This window comes from Pelodiscus sinensis, chromosome 4 (genome assembly GCF_052426305.1).
Source record: "Pelodiscus sinensis isolate ZL-2025 chromosome 4, ASM5242630v1, whole genome shotgun sequence".
Classification (NCBI taxonomy): domain Eukaryota; kingdom Metazoa; phylum Chordata; order Testudines; family Trionychidae; genus Pelodiscus; species Pelodiscus sinensis.
The window spans coordinates 123,483,445-123,499,853 of NC_143055.1; the positions used below are offsets into that span (position 1 = coordinate 123,483,445).

Below are 16,409 nucleotides of genomic sequence, written 5' to 3' on the forward strand. Positions count from 1 at the left end.
CATGGCAGAATGCTTGGATGTGTCAGACCAAAGGCCCTGTCCTGGTCTGTAAGGGCATGCTAGGAGAAGACCATGTTAACAGTGCCTCTGTGCTTCCTGCTTATCTCTGGACTGCGGCACCTGGCCATTTCCCTTCCATAGAATCCTAGGGCTGGAAGAGACCTCGGGAGGTCATCGAGTCCAGCCCCCTGCCCAAAGCAGGACCAACCCCAACTCAATCGTGCCAGCCAGAGCTTTGTCAAGCCAGGACGTAAAAACCTCTAGGGATGGAGATTCTACACATACTTCCCTTTCTGGGGATGGCAGGATATTTTCTCTTGCACTGGCTCCCTGCTGTGGGGAGTGTGGGCATGGCAGAGGGGCACAGGATGGGTCTACAGAAAATGCAAATGACAAAAGGAGACAAGTTCTTTTTGATGGATTTTATTGTGTGTTTCTAAATGGCCCAAAGGGCTGGCCCTTGCTCAATGCCCCAGAGGAAGGCAAAAAACCTCCAGAGTCATTGGCCAATTTGCCCTGGAGGAAAATTCCTTCCCGACCCCAAATATGGCGATCAGTTTCACCCTGTGCATACGAGCAAGGACCTACTAGTCACTATGGTTACAAACCTTGTCCTACTCCACTCTGTGTCCAAGTATTAGCCAGTCTCCAGTGCTTTCCTCTTGTCTGATGAAGGTCAATTCTGCATGCATCCTAGCAGATGGAAACAGCTGTTCCTCTTGGCCCAATAGGTACCCCATGCAACTTTTGAGCATGGCTTCTTGAACAATGTCCACACTGGCTGCGTTTCCTTCATCTGAAAGTACAACCAAAGCCCCTGAATTGCACTCAGAAATGATAAGCAGGTTCTTCACCTTCTAATAAAGATGAATCCCCTTGTGTCAGCTATCATTCTTGGCTCCTCTTGGACCCTGAGACTATGTGGACTACACTGCAACACTATTTCAGGATACCAAAGTATCCCAAAATATCTATCTCATGTCTTCACAGCAAGCCCATTATTTTGGGCTCACTGTTCCGACATCCCTGTAAACCTCATTCTATGAGGAGTAAGGGATGTTTTGGAACAGCACTTTATTTTGAAATTTGGTACTGTGTAGACAGCGCCAAATGACAAAATAAGCTATGTTGAAATGGTATTGAAATAAGATATGCAATTTGCGCAGCTCAAATTGCATATATTATTTCAAGTTATAGTGCAGTGTTAATGCACCCTGAGATGTAACAAATCCTCTGACTCAATGTAAGTTAGCAATTTTGTGGAGCTGACTATGTTGCATTTACCAAATTCTTCTCTTACATCTCATCAGAGCCAATTTTGTTGCTCTATTGAATGAAGTAGCTGTGATTTGATATCTTAAGAGAGCCAATTATCCTGCCAGGTGATAGGAATGGCCTTGAACAGATCCATACATTTATACTCGAAAATCCTGAGCATTTATAAAGCGTATCTCCTGAAATGGCAAACCAGCTTCACAAATTAGTTCCTTAAAAGGGATCAAAGTTTGACAGGTAATTTGGTTGCTCATCAGTTTTACATGCCCGTAAATGTTCCCAAAGGGAATGGATCATAAAGTATCTTGTACAACAGAACCACAAATGCTCACTTTCTTGTCAATGACCATCTGCTGAATTGTTTGGATTGAAAAATGATGGTGACTGCCTTCATTGTCTGCCCATTTTAGTCATGAAAGCCAACTTTTCTTTGTTCTCTGCAGGTTTGGCCATGTCTTCCTTTATGCCTAATAATGTAACTGCATATACCTTTCAATCACTGTGAGATCAGATCAGCTGCATTTCTGTTACCTGAAAAGGAAACCCAAATCCATAAACTCCTTTACCATTGTTATGAGATGAGTTGCTTACCTCTGGGCTTCAGTGAAAGATCTTTTAGGAACTTCCTGAAGTTTTCTCACCTTTATTGTTAGTAGGAACTGCACTGCCCTAATCAGAAAGTATGAGAGGATCATTTCCACTTGAATGTTAAAAAAAAATACATTTGGGGAGATTTTCTTACCAATTGATATGCCTGGTTCAGTTCATTCCAACTGCATTCTGAAACAGTGAGAAAAATGCATACCTTCTGGGTGAAGAGCTGCTGTATTGGTTTATTTTTTCTCTCCATACAACCAGTTTATTGTTTAAAATCAAGTAGTTATAAATAACACTTTCCTTATAGTTGACTAGAACAAGTAGAGAATTCTCTAACCTTTCAACAGCTTTGGTTCTGTACATTGCTTTAGTTTTACAAAACTTGCTAGCAGCCTTTGACAGCAGAGGATAGATTCACTTCCTTCACCTGAAAGTACAGTCAGTTTAGTTAGTTTCCACTCCATTGCTACCAGGATGTGAATCACTTACCTCTTGAAAGGAACAGTCAGCTTCTCGTCTTACTTCTTAATTGGAACAATGTGAGCTTCTGACAGAGGAGCTGCAAGGATCAAATCAGCAGAATATGTATCTGCAATGTCATCTTTTGAAATCCGATGCCACCTCTCAGCTATGGCCACTTGCACCCTTTCCTCTTTGGATAGTACAAATGCCTGTGTTATTAAGCCCAGTCATGACAACTGGCATTTTTGCTACCCTCAGATTTCACATTAGCTACATTTTCCCCACCTGAAAGTATGAGAGGAGCCATCCATTTCCATTTCAATGTTAAAAACGGGTCGTTTTTGTTTTATTTTGTTTTTCTTACCAATTGATAGGCCTGGTCCAGCTCATTCCTATTGCATCAGTCCCTTCTAGAACACAATGGTCATCTCATCTCCTTCCATCCAGACATATGCGATCTGCGGTAACAATCAATGTGTGCCAGATTGATCAATTTATTCACTCTGCAAATGTTCCTTTAGCACCAGATTCACCTGAGAATCAAGGAAACCCAAATGCTCACCTCTGTCTGTGACGTGCTGCTGACTTGCTTCACATTCAAATTTGCAACTAGCCAAACCATTCAAAGTGACTGACCCTCTGTTCCTAGATTCCAATTCCAAGGTGCTGTTATTTCGTCAAGTGATTGGCAGCTGGCAAGTCTATCCATACTGCTTTAAGTCTGAGTCTGCTTTATACACTCTCCCCTTGACAAGTAAGGTCAAAAGCAATTATTCTTCCTAAAAGTAAAATCAACACTGTTTGATGTGCACATGGCTATCTGGAGTCAGACCTTCCTTACCTCTTGCCAAAGACAGCCACTTTCCCGCACTTCTTCCTGGTAGGAATGGCCACCTAGTCTGTTCATATCTCGATTTAGGAAAGCCTGCAATCATCAACATTTGAGAGAATTTTATTATTATTACTCAGTACCTCCTATGTAGAGTCTTTGATGGAGATGGTTCCTTAGCAACCAGATCATTAGGATTCTAGTGACTTTTCAATGCTCACCCACTTGTCATGGTGTTTTGCCGCATGGCTTTGATTCTTACAAGTATAGCCAGCTACATGGGTTAAAACTTGAAGAACAAAATTGGCTGCTTTTCTTTTTCTGATCTAGAAGGAAAAGTTGCTTTTCTACCCTCTGGGCAGGCATAGTAACTTGTCTGACTTTATCCTTAAATTCAGCAGCCTCTAACCTTCCTGCCTGGAACAGCAAGACCTTCATTTCACCTGAAAATAGAAATGGAGCCTTTTATTTCTGGCCCTGGGCCATGAGGCGGTGCATTCCTTACCTCTTGATAGTAATGATCAGTTCCACTTCTCTTTACTTGACCTTTCATAAGTAAGCAACAATGATCAATCCTGCAGAATTGGAGTGGACCAACTTATCTCTGAAAATGTAAGAGAAAGTTAACATTGATTTTCATGCTGTGATTTCACTTTTTCTTTGAAATAACATCACTGTTACCTCCTTGCAAGAACAACCAACAGCATTATCGGAAGGAAAAATGAGGCAATATGATCTCTAGTTATAATTACCATCTGCTGTCCTTACAGCTGGATAGGTAGCCCCCAGGTATTTTTGTTTTATTCAGTACAGCCACTTTTTGTGCTCTTTAGAGAGATGTAGATTTCATCAGTTACTGGGGTTTTTTTTCTTCCTCAAAATATGACCAGCGCCATTAACTGTTATGGGAAGGTGTGTTGTATTTCTTACCTCCTGAAAATAATGGATTAGCTAGATCAGGTAAACTTCTTGTAAACTGCAGTCACCTGTCATCCATGACCCGCTGAAAAGACCTATTTGTCAGGCAACAAATGTAAATTGTGTGTCATTAGATTAATGTTGTTACATTGAGTAAAATGCATACCTTCTGGGTGAAGAGCTGCTGTATTGGTTTATTTTTTCTCTCCATACAACCAATTTCTTGTTTAAAAATCAAGTAGTTATAAATAACACTTTCCTTATCGTTGTCTAGAACAAGTAGAGAATTCTCTAACCTTTCAGCAGCTTTCCTTTGCTTTAGTTTTACAAAACTTGCTAGCAACCTTTAACAGCAGAGGATAGATTCACTTCCTTCACCTGAAAGTACAGTCAGTTTAGTTCATTTCCACTCCATTGCTATGAGGACGTGAATCACTTACCTCTTGAAAGGAACAGTCAGCTTCTCATCTTACTTCTTAATTGGTACAATCTGAGCTTCTGACGGAGGAGCTGCAAGGATCAAATCAGCAGAAACAGGTAACTGCAATGTCATCTTTTGAAATCCGATGCCACCTCTCAGCTATGGCCACTTGCACCCTTTCCTCTTTGGATAGTACAAATGCCTGTGTTATTAAGCCCTAGTCGTTACAGCTGGCTGTGTTGCTTATATTTTGGCAAAGGCAATTAGATTCTACCTAATGCTAAAGACATCAGCCAAGGATCTCACTCCTATCTACTTCTTCGGTGTGTCTCCTCCTTTCTCTTCTACTGTATCCTCTTCCCCCATTCTTATATCTCCCTCTTATCTCTCCTCCTTTCTCCTCTCTCTCCCTTCCACAGTTCCCTGATGTTTCTATCTGCTTAACTTCAATTTCCCCTCTCCACCCTTATAGATACCTCACTCTACCTACCAGCCTTGTCCCTGCCTTTCCTTCCTCCTCACCAGAACTCTGTTCTTTGTCCTTCTGTGTCTCGCCTTCCATTTTGTAGGAAGTCGGTGGGTCCCAGAAGATGCTATTTCTTTGCCCTGGTCCCTGTCCTGAGACCTAGACATTAGCCATGTGCTCTGGATGATGTCCTAGTGTGAAATGCTGCAGCCCTTGGTGACTGACCCAATAATCACTGCATCACAGCTGAGCTGTGGTCATTGTCACCCCCTCCTCATTTGGGCAGTGTGAGCAAAATGACCAGCGCCAAGTCCCCGCCAAGGGAGCTAGTGGGGAAAAGGGCTCTGTCTGGCTCTGCAAACCATTGAATGAGTCACCACGCTTCAGTCAGCAGTTGGGCTGTTTGTTCCAGGGTCTTGTCTGGTTTCTTACCTGTGATTTGGATGGGGTGAGAGGCAGCCCTCACCTGTGAACGCTGACATCAGGAATCCCTCCACCGCTTGTCTCGGTCTCTGTTTGTCTAGGGTGCTGCCCTTACGGCGGAATGTTCCACTTCCCTCACAATTGGCCTATTCTGAGCAGGGCTGAGTTCCAGCATCTTGCTCAGAAACCAGTGGGAGCTGAGAATGCCCAGCCCCTCTCAGCACTAACCGCGTCGGCTGGATCTCACGGCTTTGTGCCCGTCAGCGCTATGTGGAACCCTCCCTCTTACGAGATAGGCTGATCACTGCAGAATGTGCCACCAGCCAGGGGTTTCAGGGTTTGCTGTAGATGGGTGGATACCAGAACCATGACACTACCCTTCCCTGGTTGCTGGGAGTTTGATTAAATGACACGTGCTGTTGGATGCATGTGGGAGTTGTATTGGTGCAGCTCTGGGCAGGGAGCCAGCTCAGCAGATCAAACTGCCTAAAAGGCTTCTTTAGATGGGCAAAAGTGCCCTGGCCAGGTTTATTGCTGACAAAGCATAGTACTAGTACCCTCCAGGCCCTGTAGGGACATGAATACTTGTATACCTATGCCAATGGACCTGCTCAGTCAGCAGCAGGACTCTCCACTGCCCCCCCAGACAAAGACGTACCTTCTGAGACCCCTCCTTCATACACTGAGACAAACAAGTTACATATTACCCCATGCTTTGTACCTGTTGGTTCAAACAAAACATCTCCAACTTTTACCCTGCTGTCTTGAACTTCTCTCTAGGAGGAGTCCGTGTGTCCCTTTCCCCTTTTCAGGGCGTGTATGTTTATATCATAGCTTTGTATCAGCATATTCTTGTGGTACCCTCCTGGGATGTGTATAGTGACTAGCTAGAGCCTAGTTCTACTTGAGAAAGCCTGTGTTTTCGTAAAACCAGCCATATTCTTGCCAAGTTTGCACACGGAGCAGTGAAGTTGTAAGCAGGCATCTGCTTTGTAGCAGGGCCTGACTCATGTTGTGGTTTTTTGATTCTAGCCCCATGTTACAGGCTCTGACCTAGTGCTGTTGCCCTCCCTGAGCCACAGTTTGAAGTAACTGTGATTAGTGAATCATGTGCTGCGAAACCTCTGGCATTCTTTACCTTTGTTCTTTGTTGGCTTCCTTAAACTAAAACGGATCATTCTGGCAAACTCTCTCTCTCGTCTTTGTGCTTTGAAAACATAACCCAGTGCACTGTGCAGACACAGAGCAGACACTGTGGTGGCTCAGAGCCTGGGTATGTGCAAGGAAGTGTTTCTGTAACAGTGTCTGTTCCCCTCACACCTTCTCCCTGTTTCTTTTGGTGTTACTGTGGCATTGCATGCACCTTCTGGAGTAAGGATGGGGATGTTAACGTACTTGCTTTTCATCAGCTCTTTTCACCACAGTGTGTCACTTACGGAGGGTTTGTTGCTTCAGGGCTACTCCGCCTGACTGTCCTACTCTAGCCTAGCTATCCAGTTGCCCTGAAAGCTAAGAAAAACACAAAACAACTGTTTGGTTTGGCGTTGGACTCTCTGGCTGTGCAGATTTAACCTTCTGTGTGCCTTGCTTCCCTTAGGCAGCAAAAGAGAGAGGAAAAAAGTCCCAAAAATTCCAAACAGCAAAACAGAAAAAAAAGATCCCGAGGTCTGTGTTCCTGGTTCAGAATGATCACACCACTCTGCCACCATGTCAGGGCTGTTCCTCACTCTGGCACTCCAAGAGCAGAAAGTAGGGGCCCACAAAAGACCTTAAAAATACCTTGCCTCTCTAGGCTTCTGCTTGAAAGCTCCCCAAGGCCACCAATTCCCTGGCCTTGGGAGGTAGCTGCCCACCACCAAATGAAACAAGAGATCCCTTTCTTCTTGAAACCAAGAAGGAAGCACTTGGACTTCTTCCCGAGGGGTATCCCCAAGCTCTTTTACCACAAGAGAGCTTGGGGAAAAAGAGAAAACAAAACTGCAGTCTCTGGTAGCTGACTTCTCAGTCTTAGACTTGCATACACAAACACTGGCCTTCCATTTCCTTCTAGCACACAAGAATCAAATTATTGCTTTAAAAAGGTGATTTTATTATCAAAAAAGATATACTTGATAAAGAATACTTGGTTGCTAGGTGTTACAGAGGAACTAAGAAATGAGCAGATTCAAATAGAGGAAAAAATGGTATCTCTGAGTACAGCTTAAGTAGTGAATAGCGGGAGGGAGGCATATGGATTTTGCACAAAGAAGTTTTACCAAAAGGAAAATAAAGAAAAATAACCTCATCGTGACTATACATTTTCCCTTTACTCACGATCCATGCTGATCTGTACTTCAAAGCCCACTCAGTTTATTTCCATGTCCAATATTTTTTATAGGCATGGTAATTCTGATTACTGCATCCCTCCAGTCCTTAACTTATAATTTTTACACAAAGAGAGCTGGCAAGGTATCTATATGCAATTCAAATTTCAGCACTGTATGCCCATTGGTTCTTCTGGACCCCTGCCAACACCTTTGCTAGCTACCTAAGTTTAACTCATTAGTCACCAGGGGCTGGCCAGCACTCCTCCTCTCCATCACACGTCTGTAATGCTTTCATATATACTGATACTCTAGGCAAGGTTGCAGCATTATTTTCAGAGCTCCAACCATGCTCTGTGCTTCTAATCCTGTGAGAAATGGGTTTCATGTCAGCCACAAAATAGAACAAACAGGCCAAGAAAACAGTCCCTGCCAGGTCTGGAACTGCTTTTAGAGTGAAATGCAGTGGAATGGGGAAGCTTCCCAAAGAGAAAAGGCAGCAGGACTCCACATATAGCTCAAGCTCTGTGGCTGACTCTGCGTTGTGACTGGATTTGAAGAGACAGTTCACTCACTCACTCTTTTCTGAAACGACACTCTCTGGAATAAAAATCACAGCCAAGATTCTAGCAAGAGCCGCAAGAACCATCTGGCTGATGAAAACAAAGTCAGAGGTATTGCTCTTTATCGAAATCAGGAAAAGCCTGTAAACGCATGATGCAGGAATAGAAAGAGGGACTGATTTGTCTGCAAAGGAGGAATTGAGACTGATGGATGAGGAGACAGCAGAGGCAGTTTAAAGATGGAAACATTATTTCTACTCTCCCCTTAATTTCTTATCCCCTTCTACAGCACAGGCAGTTCCCTTGGCCTCCCTTTTTGCCAGCAGCTTTCTCTTCATCAACCTACTGTTGGGAATGGGGCTGCTCACCCACTTGGCTTGGCTGGGAGTCTCCGGAAATCAGCCTCAACCTCCAGGTTGCTATTGAAAATAATCCAGGAGATTTTTATAGGCCAAAAGTGGCACAGCAGGGCAAAGGCAGGCTTCCTGTCTGCCCTGGCTCCCTGCAGCTCCTGGAAGTGACTGGCATGTCCCTGCAGACCCTCAGTGCAGTGGCAGCCACAGATCTCTGTGCGATGGTCACACCCTGAGCACCGCCCTGGAAACTTCTGGGAACCGCGTCCGTGGCCGATGGGAGCTATGGAGGCAGTGCTTGCAGGGAGGGGCAGCACACAGAGCTGCCTAGCCACTCCGAACATAGGCACAGCAAAGCCATTCTGGTCACTTCTGGGAGCTAGATGAGGTGAGTGCTGCCTGGCTGGACCCTGTACTCCAACTCCCTGACCTAGGCCCCTTTGTGCACCCAAATCCCCTTCCAGAGACTGCACCTGACACTTCCTCCTGCACCCAACCCTGTGCCTCAGACAACGCCTGGAGCTCCCTCCCACACTCTGAACCCCTCAGCTCCATTCCTCAGCCCAGACCCTTACCCCCTCACGCACCTCACCTGAAAGTGAGTGAGGGTAGGGAACAGCAAGTGATGGAAGGAGGGGGACGGAGCAAGAAGGATGTGGCCGGTGAACAAAAATTGCCTTCCAGCTGTGTTACATATTTCACCTAAATATCTACTTGACTCCAGCATGAATACAGCCTGCTATCAGATATTCAGTATTTTAAAATGATGGATATCGCTCCAGTTAAACCTGTTGGGAGGGAAGTTAAAAGCTTAATGCCAAATTGCATTTGGATAAGTAGAACAGAAGAGTTGCACAGACAAATTAGACATTTTATTGGTGTTATGCAGTCTCTCTAGTTTGTGTACAGATAACTAATCAGCCCAAAGTTGTGCTGGAAAAATGGATTCAGAGTCGACAGAGTATTCATCTGACAATTAATTTTACCCTTGAAAGCTTATATCTTAATAAATCTGTGAGTCTCTAAGGTGCCACAGGAGTCGGGTTTTGGGTTGTTTTTCAGATACAGACAAATACCCCTCTGAGTCTACACTGCAGCATTTTTCTGGAAAAATGGCTGATTTTCCAGAAAAACTTCACTGACATCCACACTGCTATTGTGTTCTTTCGATAGAAAGTCAAAAGAATGGAGGTTTTTTTCCGACAGCGGTAAACCTCTTTCTACGAGGAAGGAGCCTTTTTCTGAAAGAGCTCTTTTGGAAAAAGGCGTGTGTGGACGTGGAAGAGGCGCTTTTTTTCCCCAAAAGAAGAGGCCTCCAGGAAATAGCACAGGTGCCCTGGTGGACACTCTGTCCAAACGAATCACAATTCTATAGTTGCTGTCTCCTGCCAGCTCTTAAAGCTGCAGGCACCCTGGACAAGCCTTGTGGCAAGAAGCTGGCTGTGGGAACAGCACCTGACCATGTGGCTCTCCCAGCCTCAGGCATTACCACCCATAACACAGCCACAAGCCCCCCGGGACTCCTCTGGCCCTTGCAGGGAGCAACATCAGGACTCCCAGGACCCTGCCTGGGGTAGCAAGCGGCATGAGCGTTCCTGGTCTGGAGCGGTGATCCTTTGCCTCCTTGAGCTGTTGGGGGAGGAGACTCTGCAGGATCTCTGCTCCCGGTGCAGTAATGCTGATATCTCTGGGTGCCTGGCCAAGGCCTTGGTGGAGCAAGGACACGCTCCCCTTCCCCCCCCCCCGAAACCCAGATCTTAGAACAGGTCTGGAGTAAAGTTAAGGAGCTTCGCCAGGGCTATGCCAGGGCCAGGGAGCACAGCTTTCACTCCGGACAGGACCCCACTCCTGCCCCTATTACCAGGAGCTCCATCAGATCCTTTCCCCACCTGTAGTGGTGGACTCGGGGCTCGAAACATCTGTCATCACCTGCCCGGAGTTTGCTAAGGAGGAGGACGAGGACAAGGATGGGGACGAGGACGAGGGACAACAGGGGCAGGAGGAGGAGGACACTGCCATGACACTGACCCTGGAGCTGGAACCCCTGGGCCTGGCTGTGTCTCCAGTATCCTCTGACGGCAGGGAGGGATCGTCAGGCGAGTGCTCTGAGTTTTACACACCCACAAAGCAGGGGAGGCGGGTGCGGAGGGGACGGGGTGGACATCGTGCTACAGTTGGTGCATGTGGAACCATGTGCAGTGCCATCCTGCGCCACACGGCCTCAGGACGCAGCCCCGGAGCACCCCCGGGATCTGGCTCACAGGCTCAGAGGAGGCCACACAGATGTCTGGCCACGGGAGGGAGATGCCCTCCCACCACCAGCCACCCCGGGAAGCAGGCTGTGTGCAAGGGCGCATGCATGACTCCATACGCACCGAGGAGTGCTGCACCCGACAAAAATGTCCATGAACGGTCCACAGTGGTTGACCAGGGCCTGCAGCACCATCGAGAAGTAGCCCTGCCTGTTGATGTATTGGGCCGCTCAATGACTTAGTGCACAGATTGGGATGTGGGTTCCAGCTATGGCTCCCCTGCAGTCAGGGAATCCCAGGGCGGCAAATCTTGCGACAATCAAGTCCAGGATCCCAGGAAGATGACCCTGTGCAGCAGGACAGAGTTGATGGCCCTCACAACCTGCAGGAGACAAACACACACACAAAAAACAGAGAATGAGAGGGAGTGTCTGAGCCCTTGGGAGGTGCCTGCCTCCCCTTCCCCTCCCCTCCTCAAACACCCCAGGAGCCACCCCCTATGAGGGAGCCCCCCCAGCAGCATGGCTGTGTGAGGGTGAGACGGCACAACCCCCTGAGGATGGGGCTTCCCTCCCACCTCCAGCCAACCCACCTATTTCCCTTTCCTTAGGGTCCCCCTTTCTAGGACGCCTTCCCTCCCATCCCCCACAGGGACTGCAGCTGGAGAATGCCTTACTTCCATGAGGAGGGCCCCAGCAGTGGATTTCCCCACACTGAACTGGTTGCCCACCGACCAGTAGCTGTCGGGGACAGTGAGCTTCCAGATGGCAATAGCGACCCACTTCTTCAGGGGGATGGCAGGCCACAGGTGGGTGTCGCATCTCCAGAGGGCAGGGGTGATCCAGACACACAGCTCCAGAGGTGGCCTTCTGCATGTGGAAGTTTTGGAGCCACTGTTGGTCGGCTCCATGACCAGCCAGTCCCAGCAGTTGGTACTGGTGTCCAGCCCCCAGAACCTTCTCTCCACTGTGGGGTGTGGTTACAAGGGTCTTGCTCCTGCACACAGAGAGAGGGTCTCAAGGATGCGCTCAGTGTCAAGCTCCTGGAGGGCCATGAAGGCAGCCTGCAAAAACTGCAGCATGGCAACGTGGGGCCATCTCATGCCCAAGAGCAGCTCCAGCTCCATGTCATAAAGAAGAATGCTGTGGTGTCCACAAGCTGGACAACCAGGGCATGCACTGCTAAAGCTTTGCTGTCCCTCGTAGAGACAGGCAAGCACGCAGCAGAAGCAGAGAAATGGCTGCCTGGGGGGGGGGGGGGTCCCTCTAAGCGTGTCTCTCAACTAGGCTTAGGAAGCAACTGCTGACCTAATGCCCTGCCTGGGCTGGTTCTGGGTGGCCTTATATGCGAGATAGTGTCCACACTGATTGGATGCTTTATTTTGAAAAAGTAGATCGCTTTTTCGTTGTGCTTTTGCTATGCAGACGCTCTCTTTCAAAAAAGTTTTTCTGGGAGAACTCTTCTGGAAAAGCTTCTTTCGAAACAATCTTGCAGTCTAGACGTAGCCTGAGACATGTCAGAAATAACTGAATCAGGAAACAGGTGGAAAGCAGATTTTGCTTTCAATGAGTTCTACTTATATATGAGATAAAAGGGGAAGGCATCTAAAGCAGAGCCTACCACAAACACAGGCTCAATTCTTCTCTGGGGTAAAGTCAGTGAAACTACAGTAGGGATTCAGCTTGCTCAATTTCTTACACTCTCCCGTTAGCGCCTTTTCCTGTTCGATCCATCCCTCTCTACCTATTACAATGGATGCTCGCAGTCAGGACAGAACCAGACTTGTCCATCACTGGCAGCAGCAAAACATCCCACTACATCCATCACCCTTTTAGCCAAGAGGACTTCCACAGCCAGGATAATAATATTCTACATTTCCAAATGACAGATTGTGTTCACTTCCCCAATGTGTAGTTATCTCCTGTCTCTGCTGTGCAACAAATTTCTTGAAATGAAACAAACCAGAGTCCTTCCATATCCATTTCTAGTCTGACTGACCTCATAGTGCCCATTGTGCTCAAGAAAAGAAATTTTCTTCTAAGCAGGGATATATTTTCCTATTATTTTTGTGCTAAGGACCATAGATCCATTTCACTGGGACTTACACAGCTTCATGCCTCCAGAATGTCAAGCAGAAACATCCTCTAAATATGGGCATCCAAAATGAGGGATATTATAAATTCTCTAACTACTCTGGGGATATTGAAGTATGGGGAAGATTTCCGATGAAAAACAGCATTGGATAAAGATTGAATAACTTATATGTAGTATTTCATAATTGTAGATATTGCTGGCCATCTATCAGATATCATTACAGGAGACAAGACTTCTAAGGGCATCAACTGACTGAATTTTGATGCTGGAGAAGAGGAAGAATATTCTGTGAATTTCCCGTGGGAATTAATAATATTACAGCTATGAGGACTACTTGTCTGAATTAAACGCACAATATAATTCTCATCCAAGAAAGTGCTCAACTTCATTAATTCATCTTATTAAAAGCAGTTATCAGGAAGCCTTCATTAATAGACAGAATTATAATGGTCCTTTCCACAGGACTTCAGTGGGATAGTGCTATAAAGGATCAGGAGAGGGTTCCATGATTGTGCCCCACAACCTGTGGGGCGGGAAGCAGGGAAGCTCAAGTAAGGAAGCACCAAACATTACAGTTTTTAAAAGGCTTCCTTTTTGTTGCCATGCCAAGAACATAATATAGAAATTTCACCTTTTGGTTGAACATTCATATGCTCACACCACAGCATTCCTGGAGGAATGAAAAGCTGTGTTTTACACGATATAATTCATTCTAGAGGCTGGAGCAAAGTCCATCTGTTGATTTCTTTCTAGAATTCATGAGAGTGATAATCTCTTAATCTAAGTTCCTGTTATGAATCCATCTGGTGCTGGATAAATGTTGGGGCAGGGACGAGAAGTCGTGCAATAGCAGATGCCTCAGAGACAGACACTGCAGAATTGCCAATACTAGCTCAATGAGGCCAGCAATCCATTGCCTTTCAGCCAGTAAGGAAGTATAACTGATGCTCTCTTTCCTATCTACCATAGAGGCCTGGGCATTAGTGACAATGCCCAGCTTTTCACCACTTCACATCCTGGGTGCTGACATGTGGAGACTCCCACAGGGAGGTTTACTTTTATTGCCAGATGCAAAGAGATCAGACACCAGGTGATCAAGGTTACTTTCAGGTACAGGTTCCACTCTGCTTAATCCAGCTTCTGTCACAAAGATTGGTGGCCATCTCTCCCTTAATATGCATGCACATAGAGAGACACACACCAGATTTCATTCCACGTAGAACAGGACAAATTGATATTTCTCTCTTGGCAAGGGTTGACTGTGAGCTTCCTAATTTGTTATCAAACACCCCATGAGACATGTTCTCCTCACAAGACAGAACAGAGCTCTGTTATCCAGAAAAGGAAGAGTGCCCCAGGCCTGAATGAAATCGCCATTAAGGCTAGATGATGATATACTTTATTTCTAGTATCTTTTCCCTGGAATAGCTCAGAACATGCATGAGCCCCCTCCATTATCACCAGCCGGCATCTCTGACATAAGGTTCCTGCAGCCTGGTTCACTAATAAGTGGATTCCTCCCACACACAAAAATTCCTTCAAATCACCAGCCTCCATATACACCGCAGAGGGGAATTAGAGCTGAAGGGGAATCTTTCCAAAAGTCAAGAGCATCTCTAGAGCACAGCTGGAAATTGGATGGACTCAATACTGAGTCAAGTTCTTAGAAATTGAAACAAGTCTGGATCTTTCCCCTCAGAAACATTCTGCAGCAGAAAGGTCAGAAATAGCTAAAACCAGAGGGAACTTCACAAGCATTGTCTTGCTGCCAGAGAGCAGGGATTCTGCTGGTTCTCAGTCAATGCTCCATTAACACTCCTTGTGGATACTAGTTAAACGCTCTATTTCTGAGATTGTAGACAAGGAGAAGGCATGCCTCCTAAAGGTGTTCTTTAGTACCAATACATTTAGGCTCATGCTCAAAATATATGCACTCTAACACCCTGCTTCCACTTACCACTTCACCTGCAAAAAGAAGGATCGGGACCCCTTTGAGAATCCACTGCTGGCAATGCCAAGAGAGCTTCCCACCAGACCTACACAAAAAGACCAAAGATGATCTGTAGAACACCAGCCACACAAGAGCCTGGCTTTCCATGTGCTCTTCCCTACTACTTTCAAGCCCATGACACCGACTACACCACATTCTATGAATGCTCTTCAATGGCCCCATCATAATAAAATTGGAGTATAAAGGAAGAATTAGCCATTTAAAAACAGGGAAAAGAAAAATACCACAATGACTAATGGATTAAGTACACTTATTCCCCTGTGTTAAGGTGACTATTTTTAAAGACATTGTCTCGTATTTAAGCCCTGCTGCAGGTATCCCGACTTTCTTGGAAATGGACAGTTGTCCCATATCTTTGTCTCTTCCCCTCCCATCAGTACTGGTGGGTGCTGCTGCTGGCCTGATCCTCTCCCACCACTGGTGAGTGGGGAGGGGGCTTGGGTCAGAGGCCACCGACCCACAGAAAAATCAGTTGGGTGCCACACAAAAATAAGAAGCAAAAAACCCAGCAAACCCTCACTGACATGGCTCCCATGGATTTGTGTATGTCTAGCTTTTCTAAATAGTTCTTAACCTGTTCTTTCTCCACTGAGGGCTGCCCACCGCCTTCCCATACGGTGCTGCCCGCTTGCAGAAGTCTGGGAGCTCACCTTGTCTGTGAAGTCGGGGGGGGGGGGGGAGGATTGAGAACTTAAGCTTTTCACCCATCATGAGGTTACTTCCCCCATCCAGTAAGGGCCCTGCCCCTTCTCTGACCACCCTCTTATAGCTTTTTGAGGGGACAAGAGACGGCTGGCTAATGTCAATGACCAGCAGCTGTTTGGAGGTGTTAGCTGCCTTTCTACACTGTGTGCCGGAAGGGACAAGTTGCTTCTAGACACAGGGGAGCGGGAGGGGGGGCGAGAGGAGGAGAGGGGACCGCTGCAAACACACAGACCAAGTCATCCCTCCCCCCAACCCCAAACCCCCTGCAGCTAGAAGCAGCCCCCATCCCTCCTCTCCTGTGCAGTGCCGGACCTCATTCTGGTGTGAGCCCTGACAAATCTGGGGTGGGGGCCTGTGAGCCTGCTTGTACCTCACATGTTGCCTTGAAAAGATGCAAAGCCAGGTACCAGGAGAAGTGGGTCTGTCCCAGGGAGCCCAGTCAGGCATGGAGGGTGGAGAGCCCTGGGCAGGGAGGGTTGGGTTGGGTCAGGTCAGTCAGCCACAGCCACCCCCATGTGGGAGTTGTGGGCAGGGAGTATGTGTATGTCACCTCTCTCCAGGCAAATCTTAAAGATAAGAAGGTGAATAAGTACTCCAGCTATGCAGCATTTCTAAACAGGGTCTCAGTCAACTTGGTGTTAATTTGAACATTTGTACTGCATGGTTCTGATTGATTGCCACTGAACAATCCCTCACTCTCACAGACCTTGAGAAATAGGCCAGTCCTCTCCTATAGA

The 16,409-nt window shown here is 46.7% G+C and overlaps 1 long non-coding RNA gene across 35 annotated transcripts; it reads right to left on the bottom strand.

The window, feature by feature from the left end:
* Nucleotides 1-407: 407 nt before the first annotated feature.
* On the bottom strand, nt 408-5,784 carry LOC102463111 (uncharacterized). Of its 35 annotated transcripts, none has more exons than XR_012904014.2 (7): nt 4,993-5,175; nt 3,669-4,591; nt 3,176-3,259; nt 2,897-3,080; nt 2,699-2,792; nt 1,608-2,431; nt 408-796 (listed from the first exon to the last, which is right to left on the bottom strand). It is a non-coding gene; the product is annotated as an uncharacterized LOC102463111 (long non-coding RNA). The 35 variants fall into 35 exon arrangements; XR_012904005.2 differs by having other exon boundaries at nt 3,385-4,591; XR_012904008.2 differs by having other exon boundaries at nt 2,897-4,176; nt 4,378-4,459; nt 4,522-4,591; nt 4,993-5,173.
* Between the last annotated feature and the right edge of the window lie 10,625 nt (nt 5,785-16,409).